General features: G+C 46.0%; 1 protein-coding gene across 1 annotated transcript in view; it reads left to right on the top strand.

The window, feature by feature from the left end:
• LOC105487336 (N-alpha-acetyltransferase 40-like) overlaps nucleotides 1-12,034 on the top strand; it is a 137,176-nt gene that overhangs the window by 49,461 nt on the left and 75,681 nt on the right. Inside the window, exon 8 of the mRNA XM_071097702.1 lies at nucleotides 11,486-11,705. The gene's annotated coding sequence lies outside the window, so the exon portion shown is untranslated. The remainder of the gene's footprint in view (nucleotides 1-11,485; nucleotides 11,706-12,034) is intronic.

Raw genomic sequence — 12,034 nt, 5'->3', positions numbered from 1 at the left:
TTGCTGGAAGATCAGTTCCGTCATATCTTAGGACAAGGCCCAGCTTGGATACCTCTCCACTTGCAGGGGGACAACAATGAAGAGAATCCAGAATCCAATACTTGGCCCTGTTTTTGCCCTCTGGGATACTGCAGGTGCTGAGAAGATTTCAGCAGCTGCAGGTCCTGGGGGAAAAATCCAACTGTAGAAATAAAACAGCAATTGAAGAGCATGAAGACAGAGAAGATGTATCCTCGGGGTTCTCACCCAGTATGATAAAGGGCCTTGCAGGGGGACAAACAGGACAATGGGAAACTCAGGAGAAGGTGATATTCAGAAGCCCCAGACAACACAGAGGGGAAGCCTGATATTCACAATAGCTATAGTCTAATAACAGCTAACACCTAATGAGTCCTTCAGTGACAGGCATTGTATTGATATGCACTTTCCATCCCTATGTATTTACTCCTCACAATAAGCCTAGGAGGTAGCTGGCATTACAATCTTCATTCCCAAATGAGGAAGCTGTGGTCCAGAGAAGTAAAGTAACTTGCTCAACATCACAGAGCTCTGTTAAATAAAGTTTATGGGAGGCCATTGAATTGGACTGAATTCCTGCACTAGGCCCCAACAGACCTACCCCAAATAGAGTTACTCATACTATGGTTCCACATCACCAAACCAGATACTAAGCTGTTTACTTGTAAAGTCTGATCTTTTGAGAAATCAGAAGAGATATGATAGCCCCACCTCACTAAGCCACCAAGACTCTCTGTAAGGAAAGTAACTTTGAAATGACAAGTCCACCTTATGTTCCTTGTTTCGGCTTTCTTCAGCCTTTTCTGCCTATGAAGCCTGCCCTCCATGCTCAGCTCAGTTGAGCTCCCTTCTATTTTGTGGGCTGGATGCTGTCTGGTTCATGAATCACTAATAATTGTCTGTTAGATCTTTTAATCTCAATTTGTTGAAAGTTGGTTCTTTGACAGCTTGTAAGTAGGAAAAGAAACCCAGAATAAAACCTAAAATGTTCTTGCCCAAATCTGGCTCATGAGCAACACCCAGTAGGATCTATGAGCAGATGAGGTCCCCTAGAGAGATAAAAGCTGTCAGGCCCCAGTGAGAGGTGAAGCTGGCTGCGCTTCTGGGTTGGGTAGGGACTTGGAGAACTTTTATGTCTAGCTAAAGGATTGTAAATGCCCCAATCAGCGCTCTGTGTTTAGCTAAAGGTTTGTAAACACACCAATCAGCACTCTGTAAAATGGACCAATCAGCAGGACATGGGTGGGGCCAAATGAGGGAATAAAAGCTGGCCACCTGAGCCAGCAGCGGCAACCCGCTGGGGTCCCCTTCCATGCTGTGGAAGCTTTGTTCTTTCGCTCTTCACAATAAATCTTGCTGCTGCTCACTCTTTGGGTCTGCACTGCCTTTATGAGCTGTAACACTCACTGTGAAGGTCTGCGGTTTCACTCCTGTAGTCAGTGAGACCATGAACCCACTGGGAGGAACAAACGACTCCGGATGTGTCACCTTTAAGAGCTGTAACACTCACTGCAAAGGTGTGCAGCTTCACTCCTGAAGGCAGTGAGACCACGAACCCACTGGAAGGAAGAAACAACTCCGGACACACCACCTTTAAGAGCTGTAACACTCACTGTGAAGGTCTGCGGCTTCACTCCTGAAGTCAAGTGAGACCACAAACCCACCAGAAGGAAGAAACTCTGGGTACATCAGAATATCTGAAGCAACAAACTCCAGACACAGCATCTTTAAGAACTGTAACACTCGGCTGGGCATGGCGGCTCACACCTGTAATCCCAGCACTTTGGGAGGCCAAGGTGGGTGGATCACGAGGTCAGGAGATTGAGGCCATCTTGGCTAACATGGTGAAACCCTGTCTCTACTAAAAATACAAAAAATTAGCTGTGGTCCCAGCTATTTGGGAAGCTGAGGCAGAAGAATGGCATGAACCCCGGAGGTGGAACTTGCAGTGAGCCGAGATGGTGCTACTGCACTCCAGCCTGGGCCACAGAGTGAGACTCCATCTCGAAACAAAACAAAACAAAACAAACAAACAAAAAAACTGTAACACTCACTGTGGGGATCCAAGGCTTCATTCTTGAAGTCAGCGAGACCAAGAACCCACGGGAAGGAACCAGTTCTGGACACATTTTGGCTACCCAAATGGGACAATCACCAAGCGATGAGTACCATTGGACCCCTTTCACTTGCTATTCTGTCCTATTTTTCCTTAGAATTCGGTGGCTAAATACTGGGCACCTGTCAGCCAGTTAAAAGTTACTAGCATGGCCTCTGGACTAAAGACACGGGTGTCAGGCTTTCTGGGAAAGGGCTCTCTAACAACCCCCGACTCTGGGAGTGGGAGAGTTGGTTTGCCTGGAACCAGCTTCTGCTTTTCCTGTACTTCTGGGCTGAGCCAAGGGTCAACAGAGAGGAAAGCCATACAACTCTGGGGTCCCAACAACAGGTTGGTTGACCCTGCAGTCATGAGCAGAACTCTCAAAGTCATGTCGTCCAAGCGAGACTCACCCATCTATCCTATCTATCCTGACTCTTGCCTCCTGGGTCCTAGTGCCTGTCATATAATCTTCCTCTCCCCTCTCTTCTCCTTGGCTAGTCCCACTTCTAAAAACCACTGCCTGTCTCTGGTGCTTTTCTAGTTTCTCCTATAAGAATGATTTCTAGTATAAACTTCAGTACTGTTACTTTCTTTAGGCACCTGGGCTCACCAATCAGAAAGACTTAATTTTTGCCCAAAGCCCTGTTGGGGCAGGGGGACTATCTGGAATTCTAGGATCCCTCCTCAGACAAGCAGGCCTAACAGAAACTATTTCTGAAGCTAGGATATGGGGAGCTTCAGAAATGATATCCTTCTTATTCAAGTGAGGACAAAAGGCGTCACTCTTCCAACCCTGGAGATCCCTTCCCTCACTCAGGGTATGGCCCTCCACTTCATTTTTGGGGCATAACATCTTTATAGAACAGGAGTAAAGTCCCAGTACTAACAGGAGAATGCTTAGGACTCTAACAGGTTTTCGAGAATGAGTCAGTAAGGGCCAGTAAATCCGATTTTTCTCAGTCCTCCTTGTGGTCTAGGAGGAAAACTAGTGTTTCTGCTGCTGCGTTGGTGAGCGCAGCTATTCTGATCAGCAGGGTCCAAGGACCATTGCGGGTTCTTGGGCAGGGGGAGAAACAAAACAAACCAAAACCGCGGGCAGTTTTGTCTTCCAGATGGGAAACACTCAGGCATCAACAGGCTGACCCTTGAAATGCATCCTAAGCCATTGGGACCAATTTGACCCACAAACCCTGAAAAAGAGGTGGCTCATTTTTTTTCTGCACTACGGCCTGGCCCCAATATTCTCTCTCTGATGGAGAAACATGGCCACTTGAGGGAAGTACAAATTACAATACTATCCTGCAGCTTGACCTTTTCTGTAAGAGGGAAGGTAAATGGAATGAAATACCTTGTGTCCGAGCTTTCTTTTCATTGAAGGAGAATACACAACTATGCAAAGCTTGGAATTTACATCCCACAGGAGAAACTCTCAGCTTACCCCCATAGCCTAGCCTCCCTATAGCCCCACTTCCTAGTAATAATAAGCCTCCTCTAATCTCCCCCTCCCAGAAGGAAATAAGCAGAGAAATCTCCAAGGGACCACAAACCCCCCCCAGGCTATCGGTTATGTCCCCTTCAAGCTGTAGGGGGAGGGGAATTTGGCCCAACCCAGGTACATGTCCCCTTCTCCCTCTCTGATTTAAAGAAGATCAAGGCAGACCTGGGGAAGTTTTCAGATGATCCTGATAGGTACATAGATGTCCTACAGGGTCTAGGGCAAACCTTCTATCTCACTTGGAGAGATGTCAGGCTATTGTTAGATCAAACCCTGGCCTTTAATGAAAAGAATGTGGCTTTAGCTGCAGCCCGAGAGTTTGGAGATACTTGGTATCTTAGTCAAGTAAATGATAGAATGACAGCTGAAGACAGGGACAAATTCCCTACCGGTCAGCAAGCCATCCCAAGTATGTATCCCCACTGGGACCTCAGTTCAGATCGTGGGGACTGGAGTCATAAGCATGTGTTGACCTGTGTTCTAGAAGGACTAAGGAGAATTAGGAAAGAGCCCATGAATTATTCAATGATGTCCACCATAACTCAGGGAAAGGAAGATAATCCTTCGGCCTTCCTTGAGTGGCTAAGGGAGTTCTTAAGAAAATATACTCCCCTGTCACCCGACTCCTTCAAGGGTCATTTGATCCTAAAAGATAAGTTTATTACCCAATCAGCCACAGATATTAGGAGAAAGCTCCAGAAGAAAGCCCTGGGCCCTGAACAAAACCTGGAGGTATTATTAAACCTGGAAACCTTGGTGTTCTATAATAGGGACCAAGAGGAAAAGGCCCAAAAGGAAAAGCGAGATCAGAGAAAGGCTGCAGCCTTAGTTGTGGCCCTCAGACAAACAAACCTTGGTGGTTCAGAGAGGACAGAAAATGGAGCAGGCCAATCACCCGTTAAGGCTTGTTATCAGTGTGGCTTACAAGGACACTTTAAAAAAGATTGTCCAATGAGAAACAAGCCACCCCCTCGTCCATGTCTGCTATGCTGAGGTAATCACTGGAAGGCACACTGCCCCAGAGTACAATGGTTCTCTGGGCCAGAAGCCCCCAGCCAGATGATCCAACAAGAGGACTGAAGGTGCCCGGGGCAAACGCCAGCTCATGTCATCCACACTGAGCCCCAGGTATGTTTAACCATTGAGGACCAGGAAATTGACTTCCTCCTGGACACTGGCTTGGCCTTCTCAGGGTTAATCTCCTGTCCCGGACGACTGTCCTTAAGGTCCACTACCATCTGAAGAATTCTGGAGCAGCCTGTAACCAGGTATTTCTCCCACCTCCTCAGTTGTAACTGGGAGACTTTGCTCTTTTCACATGCCCTTCTTGTTATGCCTGAAAGTCCCACACCCTTATTAGGAAGGGATATATTAGCCAAAACTGGAGCTATTATCTACATGAATATGGGGAACAAGTTACCCATTTGTTGTCTCCTGCTTGAGGAGGGAATCGACCCTGAAATCTGGGCATTGGAAGGACAATTTGGAAGGGCAATTTTGCCTGTCCAGTCCAAATCAGGCTAAAAGATCTCACCACTTTTCCTTATCAAGGCAATATCCCTTAAGGCCTGAAGCTCATAAAGGATTACAGGATATTGTTAAACACTTAAAAGCTCAAGGCTTAGTAAGGAAATGCAGCAGTCCCTGCAACACCCCGATTCTAAGAGTACAAAAACCGAATGGTTAGTGGAGACTAGTGCAAGATCTTAGGCTCGTCAGTGAGGCATTAATTCCTCTATATGCAGCTGTACCCAACCCCTATACCCTGCTCTCTCAAATACCAGAGGAAGCAGAATGGTTCACTGTTCTGGACCTCAAGGATGCCTTCTTCTGCATTCCCCTGCACTCTGACTCCCGGTTTCTCTTTGCCTTTGAGGATCCCACAGACCACACATTCCAACTTACGTGTACAGTCTTGCCCCAAGGATTTAGGGATAGCCCTCATCTGTTTGGTCAGGCACTGGCCCAAGATCTAGGCCACTTCAGGTCCAGGCAGTCTGGTCCTTCAGTACGTGGATGATTTACTTTTGGCTACCAGTTCAGAAGCCTCATGCCACCTGGCTACTCTAGATCTCTTTAACTTTCTAGTTAATCAAGGGTACAAGGCATCTAGGTTGAAGGTCCAGCTTTGCTACAGCTGGTCAAATATTTAGGCCTAATCTTAGCCAGAGGGACCAGGGCCCTCAGCAAGGAACAAATACAGCCTGTGCTGGCTTATCCTTGCCCTGAGACATGAAAACAGTTGTGGGGGTTCCTTGGAATCACTGGCTTTTGCTGACTATGGATCCCCAGATACAGTTAGATAGCCAGGCCCCTCTATACTCTAATCAAGGAGACCCAGAGGGCAAATACTCATCTAGTAGAATGGGAACCAGGGGCAGAAACAGCCTTCAAAACCTTAAAGCAGGCCCTAGTACAAGCTCCAGCTTTAAGCCTTCCCATAAGACAAAACTTCTTTTTATACATCACAGAGAGAGCAGGTATAGCTCTTGGAGTCCTTACTCAGACTCGTGGGACAACCCCACAACCAGTGGCATACCTCAGTAAGGAAATTGATGTAGAAGCAAAAGGCTGGCCTCACTGTTTACGGGTAGTTGCAGCGGTGGTCGTCTTAGTGTCAGAGGCTATCAAAATAATACAAGGAAAGGATCTCACTGTCTGGACTACTCATGATGTAAATGCATACTAGGTGCCAAAGGAAGTTTATGGCTATCAGACAGCTGCCTACTTAGATACCAGGCACTACTCCTTGAGGGACCAGTGCTTCAAATACATACGTGCGTGGCCCTCAACCCTGCCACTTTTCTCCCAGAGGACGGGGAACCAATCGAGCGTGACTGCCACCAAATTATAGTCCAGACTTATGCTGCCCGAGATGATCTCTTAGAAGTCCCCTTAGCTAATCCTGACCTTAACCTATATACCAATGGAAGTTCATTTGTGGAGAATGGGATACGAAGGGCAGGTTATGCCATAGTTAGTGATGTAACCTTACTTGAAAGTAAGCCTGTTCCCCCTGGGACTAGCACCCAGTTAGCAGAACTAGTGGCACGTACCCAAGCCTTAGAACTGGGAAAGGGAAAAAGAATAAATGTGTATACAGATAGCAAGTATACTTATCTAATCCTACATGCACACGCTGCAATATGGAAAGAAAGGGAGTTCCTAACCTCTGGGGGAACCCCCATTAAATACCACTAGGAAATTATGGAGTTATTGCACGCAGTGCAAAAACCCAAGGAGGTGGCAGTCTTACAATGCCAAAGCCATCAGAAAGGTGAAGGAGAAAAAGCAGAAGGAAACTGTCAGGCAGATGCTGAGGCCAAAATCGCTGCCAGGTGGAAACTCCCATTAGAAATACCTATGGAAGGACCCTTGGTATGGAAAACCCCCTCCAAGAGATTAAGCTCCAGTATTCCCCAACTGAAACAGAATGGGGACTTTCATGGGGGCATAGTTTTCTCCCCTTGGGGTGGTTAATGACAAAAGAAGGAAAGGTACTTATATCTGAAGCCAACCAGTGGAAAATACTTAAAACCCTCCACCAAACTTTTCATATGGGTATTGAAAACACTCATCAAATGGCCAAATCGCTATTTACAGGGCCACATCTCCTCTGGACCATCCGACAGGTAGTCAAAGCCTGTGAGGTGTGCCAAAGGAATAATCCCTTGGTCCATTGTAAGACCCCCTCTAGGGGACAAAGAATAGGTCACTATCCTGGAGAGGACTGGCAGTTAGACTTCCCCCATATGCCTAAGTCAAAGGGATTTCAATACTTGTTGGTCTATGCTGATACCTTTAGAAATTGGATAGAAGCTTTCCCCTGCAAGATAGAGAAGGCTCAGGAAGTGATTAAAGTCCTAATTCATGAAATAATTCCTACATTTGGGCTTCTCCAAAGCTTACAGAGCAACAATGGTCTGGCTTTTGAAGCCACGATAACTCAGGGAATTTCCAGGGTGCTAGGGATACAATATCACCTTCACTGCACCTGAAGGCCACAACCCTCAAGGAAGGTCGAGAAGGCAAATGAAACACTCAAGAGGCGCTTAAGGAAACTTACACAAGAAACTCATCTCCCATGGCCCACTCTTTCGCCCATGGCCTTGTTGAGAATCTCCTCACAAAATAGGGCTTAGTCCATATGAAATGCTGTACGGACAACCTTATCTCACAAATGACCTCTTACTTGATCAGGAAATGGCCAACTTGGTCAAAGATATAACTTCTTTGGCAAAATATCAATGAAACCTTAAAAACCTACCTGAAGGATGTCACAGAGAAAAGGGAACAGAGTTGTTTCAACCAGGAGATCTAGTGTTGGTCAAATCTCTCCCCTCTGCCTCACCATCTATGGACTCTTTGTGGGAAGGACCATACTCGGTAATCCCCTCTACCCCCACTACAGTTAAGGTGGCAGGAGTGGAATCTTGGACTCATCACACCCAAGTTAAACTTTGGACACCCCCTGAGGAACCTGCAGGACCGTCAGCTCAGGAGTCCCAAGATCAGCCAGACCAGCCTCGATACACCTGTGAACCATTGGAGGACTCGCATCTCCTATTTTGGAAGGAAACATCCCAGACTAAAAAGGCTCCTACCAATGATCCTGAAGAAAAACCCCTTCCTCCTTAAAAAAGATAAGTGAAAACTTACAAAATCTTTATCTTTAACACCTCTCCTTACCCCTTTAATGGAATCCTTCTGCTATTTCATCATATTATTAAGTAGCACACTAACCACACTCTTTGCGATAGGACTATATACTGTAGCTCCTGCTGGGATGAAAATCCTAATCACATCAATCTTCTTTCTATCTTCCTTCCTTCCAACAGCAATTTACCCCTACCTTTAACTCAGACTGGATAAAATGATCTCGTCGTCCAGAGCACCCTCTTTAACCTTCCTATTTACTCTTTGCCTATCTATCCCTCCTCCTTCCTTGGTTACCTTATAAAATTATCCCTCCCCTTCCACTAGCTCCTTATTACCTCTACAAGACTCTCAACTTAACCCACTCTCTGTTAAACCAGTCCATTCCTTCCCTGGCAAATGACTGTTGGCTTTGTATCTCTCGATCAACTTCTTACGTTGCCACTCCCATTCTTGCAAAAAACTGGGTCTTTACCAAATTAACCTACCACCCTCATTATGAAGGAAAAGACCCTTTCCGACTTCTAAATATGCAATCATTAGCCAACTTCCCCATCTCTGATAGGACCAAGAATACCCTAACAGGACGTGCAATCCAACTTTTACATTCTTACATTTCCAACCTCACCTATTACACAAGCAATGAAAAGTCCATACATGGCCCTGTAACTACGAATACCATCATAACTTTCCAAGCCCCTTTATGCATCCAATGTAACCTGTTATCAGGCCTGCCCCTGGGTCACCTACTACCCCATCAGTGTAATTACTCCCTACAATTTCAAGCCCCAACTGATCATAGTAACTTCCGAGTCACCCAAACAGCTCCATTCAGATGGCTTGTCCGCTTCTCAGGGCCCCCCAAAATCATTGCCTCCTCCCTGCTTAACAAACAGTCCAGGTTTTGTAATGGCAAACATACTCCCAGCATGACCATTCACCCCTGAACCCCCTGCAGCAGCGCCCCCACCACTAGTGAATGCCTTCTAATCCCCTCTTTCAGTCACTCTCTCGAATAGTTCCTAGTAGATACAAAATTTTTTTTCTCCAATGAGAAAATAGAACACAGGGAGCCACTCAGTTTGCTTCCAACATGCCTTTCCAGCCGCTCACTGGAGCTACCTTGGCAAGTACTCTAGGAGTATGGGAAAATGAAAACAACAAACTCTCACACCTTTTTAACATATACAACCAGTTCTGTCTACCCAGCCAAGATATATTCTTCTTATGTGGAATGTTGACCTATATCTGCCTCCCCACTAACTGGACAGGCACCTGCACCTTAGTCTTTCTAAGTCCCAACATTAACATTGCCCCAGGAAATCAGACCCTGTCAGTACCTCTCAAAGCTCAAGTCCATCAGCACAGAGCCATACAACTAATACCCCTACTTATAGGGTTAGGAATGGCTACTGCTACAGGAACTGGAATAGCCAGTTTATCTACTTCATTATCCTACTACCACACACTCTCAAAGGATTTCTCAGAAAGTTTGCAAGAAATAACAAAATCTATCCTTACTCTACAATCCCAAATAGACTCTTTGGCAGTAGTCACTCTCCAAAGCCACTGAGGCCTAGACCTCCTCACGGCTGAGAAAGGACTCTGCACCTTCTTAGGGGAAGAGTGTTGTTTTTACACTAAACAGTCAGGGATAGTACAAGATGCTGCCCAGTGTTTACAGGAAAAGGCTTCTGAAATCAGACAATGCCTTTCAAACTCTTATACCAACCTCTGGAGTTGGGCAACATGGCTTCTCCGCTTTCTAGGTCCCATGGCAGCCATCTTGCTATTACTTGCTGTTGGGCCCTGTATTTTTAACCTCCTTGTCAAATTTGTTTCCTCTAGAATTGTGGCCATCAAGCTACACATGGTCTTACAAATGGAAGAGCTCAACTAACAACTTCTACCAAGGACCCCTGGACAGACCCACTGGCCCTTTCACTGGCCTAGAGAGTTTCCCTCTGCAGGGCCCCTTCTTTGCCCCTATCCAGCAGGAAGTAGCTAAAGCGGTCATTGCCCAATTCCCAACAGCAGTTGGGGTGTCCTGTTTAGAGGGGGGATTGAGAGGTGAAGCCAGCTGGGCTTCTGGGTTGGGTGGGGACTTGGGAGAACTTTTATGTCTAGCTAAAGGATTGTAAATGCACCAATCAGCACTCTGTGTCTAGCTAAAGGTTTGTAAATACAGCAATTAGCACTCTGTAAAACAGACCAATCAGCACTCTGTAAAATGGACCAATCAGCAGGACATGGATGGGGCCAAATAAGGGAATAAAAGCTGGCCACTCCCAGTGGAGACCTGCTTGGGTCCCCTTCCATGCTGTGGAAGCTTTGTTCTTTCGCTCTTCACAATAAATCTTGCTGCTGCTCACTCTTTGGGTCCGCACTACCTTTATGAGCTGTAACACTCACTGCGAACATCTGCAGCTTCACTCCTGAAGTCATGGAGACCATGAACCCACCAGAAGGAAGAAACTCTGGACACATCTGAACATCTGAAGGAACAAACTCCAGACACACCATCTTTAAGAACTGTAACACTCACCGTGAGGGTCTGCAGCTTCATTCTTGAAGTCAGCGAGACCAAGAACCCACTGGAAGGAACCGATTCCAGACACACCAGGGTGCCTGGCAGGGTCTCAATTACAAACAAGACAGCTTTCAGACTTTGGGAACATGTGCTGGGCTGTGGTGACAGCAAAGTGAACTTGTTGTTGAGCACCATGATATTGGAAAAAGGCTTTCAAAATTCTGCTTGGGGTAAGAATTGCCTCAGAGTTTGGAAAAGCCCTGAGTTGTTAGGGGAACAAAAATGGTGTCACCAGGAGGAAGAAGGGATAAGATTAAGGCAGGAACTGATGGTTTAAATGTTCCCAGTCGTGAGGTCTTGGAGTTTTCTTACCCTGAGGGCTTGGGTGACTCCAGCCCCTAAGCCTAGCGTGGAGTAGAGGTAGTCAGGAGCAGCACCATTCCAATTCTGCCTTGTGGGCTGCTCATAAGGACAACAATTGCCAATGCTACTCTTGTTTAAATTGAGACACTCCCTTATGAACTCTTCATCTCTTTAGCCAGACTCTTATTTTTTCTTCAATACACATTCCCTAAATAAAAAACATAAAGTGATAAAAAAAACTGAGGTTGAAGGTGGGAACTGAGCTTCTTTGAGAATGCTCTTCCTATATTTTTAATTTTAATTTTTTTTTTTTTTTTTTTTTGAGACGGAGTCGCTGTTGCTCAGGCTGGAGTGCAGTTGTGCGATCCTGGTGCAGTGGCACGATCCGGGTTCACGGCAACCTTCATCTCCCTGGTTCAAGCTATTCTCCTACTTCCACCTCCTGGGTGCTGGGATTACAGGCGTGAGCCACTGCTTCTGGCCAGAGAATGCTCTTTCTATAGAGTAGCTTGGTGTAAAGAAGAGGACTGTGGCTTCAGAAAAAGGCAGACTTCGGTTTAGATTCTGGCTCCGCTCCCTGGTACTCGCCAGAAACTTATGAAGTGCCTTAACTCCCTGGTTATCACTTACCTCTCTGTGAAATAAAGATAAGGATAAACTACAATAATTATATATAATTCTATAGTCTTGCAAAACAAAAAAAGTTATAAATAATTAAATCATAATATAATTTATAAACAAAATTATATAATAAACTTCTACATCCAGTCAGCTCTCTATAGCCACAGGCCCTCTTGTCCTGCATCCATTAGTTTAACCAACGTGGCCCGCGAGGGGGCGCGAGTGGGCACCAGGGCCCAGTGGGAAGGGGGCC

The sequence above is a fragment of the Macaca nemestrina genome, chromosome 5 (genome assembly GCF_043159975.1).
Source record: "Macaca nemestrina isolate mMacNem1 chromosome 5, mMacNem.hap1, whole genome shotgun sequence".
Taxonomy (NCBI): domain Eukaryota; kingdom Metazoa; phylum Chordata; class Mammalia; order Primates; family Cercopithecidae; genus Macaca; species Macaca nemestrina.
Note: the sequence above shows the minus strand (reverse complement) of the source record. Positions and strands in the feature narration are given on the sequence as shown.